General features: G+C 31.8%; 1 pseudogene; it reads right to left on the minus strand.

Moving 5' to 3' along the window:
• LOC137645390 (uncharacterized) overlaps positions 1-10,000 on the minus strand; it is a 42,164-nt pseudogene that overhangs the window by 19,657 nt on the left and 12,507 nt on the right.

Raw genomic sequence — 10,000 nt, forward strand, 5'->3', positions numbered from 1 at the left:
ACCCATGAATCAACGATTCTCCGTCCGTAATTCCGATTATTTAGAACAATTTCTTCATCTTCCTCTTCGGGTGCGTGATCTCCGTCTAACATGCGACCCCTGTCGTATTTTCTGCGGCCAGCAAAGCGTGCCTCATCTATTTGCCCTTCATTTGACCCCTTTTTTTCAATTGAAACTATTGCTGAGCACGCTTTACACCAGTAATTAAACCAGTCTACAGTTGTCATTTTATTTCCTCCTGTTGAAGTTTGCATATATATATATATATATATATATATATATATATATATATATATATATATATGACTGTATATATATATATATATATATATATATATATATATATATATACATATATATAATATATATGTATATACCCCTGTATATATATATATATATATATATATATATATATATATATATATATATATATATATATATATATATATTTGTGTATCCATGTATACACGCATTTGTATAAGAAATATAAATATATATATGTATATATATGTATATATATACATACATATATATATATATATATATATATATATATATATATATATATATATATATATATATATATATATATATATATATATATATATATATATATATATATATATATATATATATTATATATATGTGTGTGTGTGTGGGTGTCTGTATGTGTACATGTCAGGAGAAAGCAATAGAAAACTAGATGTTTTAAATATTTACTTGAAGTTTTATATTCAATAGCATTATCAGTATCGAAAATTTTCATGGGAGGTTTCTATATTGCAGTTTTTCTAGTGTGCGGGAAATTAAAAGTATCTTAATTTTCCATGAACCAATTACAAAGGATTAGGTAAAAATTCCACCTGATCTCTCTCTCTCTCTCTCTCTCTCTCTCTCTCTCTCTCTCTCTCTCTCTCTCTCTCTCATCTTTAAATCGTCGTTAATGTTCATCCAAGAGCAATTTGGTGGAGACAATAACTGCTGAGATAATAGCGTCTTCGTTTTGTAATTATACCATAACGGAAAATGATAACGAAAATCAAGGTAATGGAAATTGGGAAAATCTATATCGATATATCGAACGAGAAATTTCAAAGAATATATAAAATATCGATTGATAGTCTTTTAAGAATCTAATGTTCAATCCCTTAAAGTAGGGTATATATATATATATATATATATATATATATATATATATATATATATATATATATATATATATATATATATATACAAAAACTGTCCGTAAGTAATCCACCGCAGGATAAAGGTCTCATACATGTCCATGCACTGCTATTTGTTATTAGCTGCACTGCTATTTGTTATTATGATCTCAGACATGGACTGCGATGTTGAAAACTCCGTAGTGAGAAGTTTCGCCGATGACACAAGAATAAGTAGAGAAATTACTTGTGATAAAGATAGGAACTCACTACAAAGAGATCTAAACAAAATATATGAATGGGCGGAGATAAATAGGATGGTATTTAACTCCGATAAATTCGAATCAATAAATTATGGAAACAGAGAAGGAATGGTGTATGCATACAAGGGACCTAATAATGAGACAATCACAAACAAGGAAGCAATTAAAGACCTTGGTGTAATTTTGAATAGGAATATGTTATGCAACGACCAAATAGCAACACTGTTGGCTAAAAGTAAAGCAAAAATGGGAATGTTATTCAGACACTTTAAAACAAGAAAAGATGAACACATGATTATGCTTTACAAAACTTATGTGCGTAGTACACTCGAGTATTGCAATGTGATATGGTACCCACACTACCAAAAGGATATTGCGCAAATAGAGAGTGTACAAAGGCCCTATACTGCTAGAATAGAAGAAGTTAAGGACCTTGATTACTGGGAAAGACTGCAATTTTTAAAACTATACAGTCTAGAAAGGAGAAGAGAACGCTACATGATAATACAAGCATGGAAGCAAATAGAAGGAATTGCTGAAAACATCATGGAGCTTAAAGTATCAGAAAGAGCAAGCAGAGGTAGATTAATAGTGCCAAAAAGCATTCCAGGTAAACTGAGAAAGGCGCACAGGACATTAATCCACTACGCACCAGCATCGATAATGCAGCGACTATTTAATGTGCTGCCAGCTCATCTAAGAAACATATCAGGAGTGAGCGTAGATGCGTTTAAAAATCAGCTCGATAAATACCTAAGATGCATCCCAGACCATCCAAGACTGGAAGATGCAAAATACACCGGAAGATGTATTAGCAACTCTCTGGTGGATATACGAGGTGCCTCACACTGAGGGACCTGGGGGAACCCAAACAAAAAATAAGGCATAAGGCATAGTCTTTCCATGCCCGTCTATGCCCGCAAATTTTCTTTGCTTGTCATTCATCGTCTTTTCTTCTTTCCTTGCTTCTATTTCAATATCCAGGGATCCATTTTGTTATTCTGAAAGCCCATGTATTATCTGTCATTCCCATTACAGTTCCTGCCCATGTCCATTTCTTTTCTTACGTATAGTTAGAATATCCTCCGATTTGCCATTGCACCTATGCACCTATGTTGCTCTTTTTCAGTCTGTTATTCCCAACATAATTCTTTCCTTACCTCGTTGAGCTGTAACTAGCTCATGTTCTAAGGTTTTGATAAGGCTCCAACTTTCTGATGCATAAATATAATACTGGTAAGACCATCTGATTAAATACTTTGTAGATAATATGGCATTATACTTTCCATAATCTTATTTTGTTGACCAAATGCTCTCCATCCCATGCTCGCCCTTCTTTTAGTTAAGGGCTCGTGTCCTGATAAAACACTGCTTGGCCTAAGTAAGTATATTCATTAACAACTATAACCATTACTTGTTGTCACTGCATTTTCATTGAGCTATAACTTAGTTTCATTCATATTAATTTTTTGTCATACATTTCTGCTTTCTCTATTCAAATCTATCATATTTTGATATTCATCTCAGGATTCACTAAATAGAACTATATCATTTGAAAATCTTTAGCGATTAATGTATTCCCCATTAACGTTAATTCCTACTTTTTTCCAATCTAAATTCTTAAAAAACTTTTTTATGCATTATGTGAATAATTTATGAGAGATGGGATCTTGTCAAACTCCTCTCTCAATCGGAATTTCCTCGGTATCTTTGTGTAGTTTTAGGAATGCTATACTTCCCGTATACATATATTCTAGTGTTCTAACAGAAAATGTGTGTGTGTATATATATATATATATATATATATATATATATATATATATATATATATATATATATATATATATATATATATATATATATATATATATATATATATATATATGTATATATATATATATATATATATATATATATATATATATATATATATATATATATATATATATATATATATATATATATATATATATATATATATATATATATATATATATATATATCATCATCATCATCATCATCATCATCATCATCATCATCATCATCTCCTACGCCCATTGACGAAAAGGCCCTCCGTTAGATTTTGTCAGTCGTCTCTATCTTGAGCTTTTAATTCAATACTTCTCCATTCATTATCTCCTACTTCGCGCTGCATAGTCCTCAGCTATGTGAGCCTGGGTCTTCCAACTCTTCTAGTCCCTTATTGGAGCCCAGTTGAACGTTTGGTGAACTAATCTCTTTTGGGGAGCGCGAAGAGCAGGCCCAAACCATCTCCATGTACCCTTCATTATGATCTCATCCACATATAGCACTCAAGTAATCTCTCTTATAGTTTCATTTCTAATCTTGTCCTGCCATTTAACTCCTAATATCCATGTGAGGGCTTTGTTCTCAAATCTACTAAAGCTATTGTTGGTTGTTTCATTGTTATACATTGACTCATGTCCATACAGTAACACCAATCTCACTAAATTGATACACAGTCTGTTTTTAATATGTAATTTCAAGCGATTTGATTTCCAAATTTTACTTAACCTAGCCATTGTCCGAGTGGCTTTTTCAATCTTTCACTAAACTCTAATTCTAAAGACCCTGAATTGGAGATCATAGCTCCTAGATACTTAAATGAACCTACCTCATTAATCCTTTCTCCTTCCAATGATATTTCATCTTCTACTGCATACTCTGTTCTCATCAACTCAGTCTTTCTTCTATTCATTTTCAGCCCAACCTCGTGTGATATTTCATGCATTCTGGTAAGCAAGCATTGCAAATCCTGTGGTGTTTTGCTAACAAGGACAGCAGCATTAGCATACCCTGGGTCTGCTTAATTCTTTTGACCAATCCAGTCCCATCCTTTTCCACCATCTCTGACTGTTCTACGCATTACAAAATCCACGAGGAGGATGAACAATATAAGTGACAACATATTCCCTTGGAGTACTCCGCTGTTCACTAGAAACTCATTTGATAGGACTCCATTAACATAAACTTTGCACTTGCTATGCTCATGAACAGGCTTAATCAATTTTATATATTTAAGAGGAATTCCATAATAACGCAGGACTCTCCACAAAGTTGGCCGTTGCACACTATCAAAGGCTTTTTCATAGTCCTCAAATGCCATCAAAAGGGGATTTCTATATTCTACGCATTACAGTACAACATGTCTCAAAATGAAAATTTTGTCAGTGTAACTTTTGTTTTTTCTAAATCCTGCTTGTTCATCTCTCAGCTTTTCATCAATCTTTCTCTCCAGTCTCTTTAGAATAAGCATACTATATATTTTCTTATCTGATGTAAGTGTTATACCTCTGTAATTATTGCAATCTGTCAGGTCTCTCTCTTTTTTTCTCACTCCTAACTCCCATTCATCAGGTTTTACCTTTTTATGCCACATTCTACAAAATAATCTCGTGAGTAGTCTGGGAGTCACTTAATTTTCGGCCAGTATCATCTCGGCAGTTATTCTATCGTATCTAGAGGCTTTCCATCTTCTTAGTTTTTTGAGAATAGCTTCGACTTCAAACACACTGAATTTATTCATGGGAACATCAAGGTCTTCATCAGCTTCAGGTACATCAATCAAATTATTCCCTTCATATCTCCTATTCATAACCTCACTAAAGTGTTCCATTCAACGTTGTCTATCGTCATCTTCTGTTGCTATAACAGAGCCATCTCTCTTTTTAATGGGTATATGCTTCTTCTTTGCCCCAGTCGAGATTTCATTAGTAATTCTATGAGCAATTCTTACAGCATAGCCTCTTCCTGAATTCGTAGCTTTGTCAGCCTCATCTTCTTTACTGTTTGAATATTCTCCCCAGTCATTCCTGGCTTTTCTTTTGACCTCACTATCAATACTGGAATACCTAACATGCTCTACCTTGTAATTTTCTTAACTTCCTCGAAAACTTTCAACAATAAATGTATGACTTTGTCTTCTTTTTATAGTATCCCAAGTGTCATTCGATATCCATGGCTTTCTCCTTGTAACTGCGTATCCCAAGACTTCACTACCAACTGATTATTATTATTATTATTATTTGCTAAGCTATGTTCTTAATATCCCACCATTCTCCATTAATTGTCTTTTCTTCTTCTCTTAGTCTCTAAGACTGCAAATCGATTCCTAAATTCAACTGCAAATGTTTTTCTGTGCTCTTCTAAAAGATTAGTTGTATCCAACCTAGGTATTCTATCCATCTTTTTCTGTTGGGTGCTTTCAGTTTCAATTTCAGTTTTGCAATGAGGAGCTGGTGATCACTACCAGTAACTGCACCTCTATAGCTTCGTTCATTTCTGTGAGTCCCCCTTCTCTCTTTATTAATGGCAATGTGATCTATCTTATTTTTGTAATTGCTAAATGGTGAAGTCCATGTATACTTGTGGATGTTCTTGTGTTCAAAAAGAGTACCTCCAATGACAAGATTGTTTGCTGAACAGAAACCTGTGAAATGTGCAAAATTTTCATTTGCACTTCGTCAAGACCCTCGACACCCATCATATTCTCCATCCTTTGATTATTCCTTCCAACTTCAGCATTGAAGTCGCCAATCACAACTTTCATATATCTCTAAGTCTCTCTGCAGTTCTTCATAGTATTCATTTTTCCTTTCTTCGGGGGAGTCAGTTGTAGGGGCATAACAAACTATCAAACTCATATTGCATTGCTTTTAATTGAACTTTGCTAGTAACAATCTACTATTTACAGCACTCCACTCATTTTATGCCTTTTGTGCTCCTGTTGTCATCACCATTCTTGCCCCTTCTCTTCCAACTCCATCTGATCCTCCTGAGTAGTTATATATATTGCCTTGGTCTAAAGTTTCCTTACCAATCCCCTTACAACATGTTTCACTTAGAGCCAAGATATCCAAACTTTATTTCATAAATTCACTCTCCACTTGCTGTAACTTTCCACTCTGATTCATGGTTCTAACATTCCAATTACCTATTTTTAATTTTTCTTGAGTGTATATAAACCGAGAGATTCTTAGCACCCAACTACGCCGGGACTGGGGACCATTCTGTCATCATCTCTTTCCATGACTAACTAAATCCATAGAGAATTCATTGGCTAGATAAATCAAAGGATACCCAGATCCTTGTGATGCGCAGCGCCTAACTATCTAATGCAAGTGACACCTGTTGGTCCATAATAACCCTAATAAGATCAACCGCCAGGCATCAGGAGTAAGAGCCGAAGTGACAGTTTGTCTTTTACCTTAAACCCAACCCATCCACCTGGTGGCAGTAACTTTATCGAGACTTAGGAGGGCGTTTCCTCTACACCCAAATCTGTCATTACTTCACCAAGTTACTCATCCGCTTATACGAGTATAACTGTTGGCAAGCATGGATTACTAAGATATACCACCTAGCATGATCTATATATATATATATATATATATATATATATATATATATATATATATATATATATATATATATATATATATATATATATATATATATATTTATTTATGTATATATATGTATATATTTATGTATATATGTATATATTTATATATATAGATAGATAGATATATGTTTGTGTGTATACATACATACTGTACATATATATATATATATATATATATATATATATATATATATATATATATATATATATATATATATATATATATATATACAATCATATATAAATTAATATATATATATACATATATATATATATATATATATATATATGTACATATATATATATATATATATATATATATATATATATATATATATATATATACACATATATACATATATATATATACATATATATATATATATATATATATATATATATATATATATACATATATATATATATATATATATATATATATATATATATATATATATATATATATATATATATTCACACACACACACACATATATATATATGTATATATATACATATATATATATATATATATATATATATATATATATATATATATATATATATATATATATATATATACTTACACACATACATATATATAATATATATATATATATGTATATATATATATATATATATATATATATATATATATATATATATATATATATAATGTATGTATATATATAATGTATATATATACTTATATAATATATATATATATATATATATATATATATATATATATATATATATATTTCAACCATATGGGCATTTATAAATAAAGAAATTAAGGAACACGTGTTCATGCGTATTAGGTATAAATATACAGTTATGGGCTATTGCCAGTTTGAATAGTTATTCTGAATCAGAGGAAACTACCTTTTGTGTGTGTGTGTGTCCTGGATTACGTGGAAGCAGTTCCCTTTGCAAGGATCCTTTGTTTACCAAAGCATGTAATTTAACTTTGTAAGTAGCACCTATGTAAGAGAAATTATCTAAATCACATCTTGGTGATCTCACTTCAACATCAACCTTTCAGTTCCTTAAGGGATGGCCGTTGCTCCCTGCCCTTTTCATTACCACTGGTCCATTCTAGCAACCATTTGTCGTCCTCCTCAATTACTCTCTACCTTTCACTTTTTCATCAGTTCCTTTTCGTCTCTTCCTGGCCAGACATCCAATTTTGCAATCCTTTTGCTCTTCGATTTTCACGAATCATTTAGATAGAGAAGCTTTGGTCCAACGCAATACCATATTAGAAATTGCGACTCCTGAGGGTCTAAGCTTTTCTTAGTAACCGAAACGGCTTTTGAATACAGATATAGATTCTAATGTGTGTTAAAGAGTTCCGGTGAAATCGAGTAGAGAGGTCTGTCTGAAGACAATTAATTTGCGGCAGTATCTAAGGAAAACATTTAGGAGAGTCTTAATGGCTCGAGGGATCGAGCGTGCTTCAAGGGCTGTCTCTCTCTCTCTCTCTCTCTCTCTCTCTCTCTCTCTCTCTCTCTCTCTCTCTCTCTTGCACAAATAATTATGGACAATGTTGTAAAGGGTTTCCTGGAATATAAAGCAGCGAATCAGGGTTTCAAGTATACTTAATCACCAGGTTGATATCCCCTGTAAAATAGGTAATTTTATCTAAACGTTTAATTATAGGATATTTCATATGATCAGTTTACAATTTTGCCTTTCAGTCAATGTCATCTTTTACACTTTACTAGTAGTTCAATCATTATTAATGCTTAACCTTTTAGTTTCTTAATTATCTGTGTTCGTATGTTACAATTATGCTTCAATTATCTTTGCCTCTTCTCTATTCTTACATTATATGTAAGCTTATTCACTTTACTTGGAGATTTTGTATATAATTTATGACCCTGTTGTTGATTGTTATGATAGTCTTATCTTACTCCTATTAACGAATCCCTTCCAATATGCCTTTAATAAATTTCTCGTTTATTACTGTCACTATTTAGTCATTAAATATAAAAAACTTAGGTCGTTATATTTCAATGACTCATAATCTTTATCCACATCGTTGTTTGTTTTTTTGCTTTTTCGTAATGATACTGAACACCTTAGCGAAATATACTTTGTTATTATATCCATATTTATACTTCCCATCCAAATACTAAGGCCTAAATTTTGTACGTTGTGACCATCGTTAGATCGAACTTCAAAAATCACCTCTCTCAATACATGGAATGATCTCTCTCCCCATGTAATTGAATCGATGGAACTTTACTGTAGCCATGTAAACCAAGTTCTAACGTTTTCTTGCTTGTTAAACTCAGGATCCAAGTGGATCCTGGAAGGATCCTGGAACCCCGATACATCTATTGTATAGTCTATTCTATTTTATCTATCGAGTTCTCATATTGGGTTACTTAATTTGTGAGATCCATTGGTCTTTGCAGTATATTGCCTTTCCCACTGGAGCTTCATCTGTTGTATTTCTATCAATGATGGTAGGAAATATTAATAATAATTGTAAGATGACAAAACGACCTGTGACTGGTACTTGACAGGACCTACTGCGGTACTCTCCACAAAAAGTCGTATTACATCGTCTTCTATAAGGATACATAATATATCAATATGTTGGAGTATACTATAGCGCCCTCTACTTATTTGATATTCACTTCAATGAATATACATACATAAGAACCATATAGATAATTGTGGTAAACATGAAATCATACTTTTAACACTTAAAAAAATAATGATGATTACGGTAATCTTCTTTTATTGTTTACCTGCTTGAGATGCTGGTGGGCAGCTTATTAATTTCTTTCAATTATTTAGCGTTTCATGGTTAAACCACGAACTAGATTTCTTTGAATAAACACACACACATATATATATATATATATATATATATATATATATATATATATATATATATATATATATATATATACTGTATATATATATGTGTGTGTATGTATGTATGTACAGTATATATGTATGTATGTATGTATGTATATAATATTAGTGGAATCCTATCAAATGATTTTCCAGTGAACCGCGGACTAGTTAAAGGGATGTGTTGTCGCTTGTAATGTGTAGAACAGTTGGAGATGATGGAGAAGGATTGGACTGGATTGGTAATAGGAAATTAGCTGTCCTAAAGTATGCTGCTGA

This window comes from Palaemon carinicauda, chromosome 8 (genome assembly GCF_036898095.1).
Source record: "Palaemon carinicauda isolate YSFRI2023 chromosome 8, ASM3689809v2, whole genome shotgun sequence".
Lineage (NCBI taxonomy): Eukaryota > Metazoa > Arthropoda > Malacostraca > Decapoda > Palaemonidae > Palaemon > Palaemon carinicauda.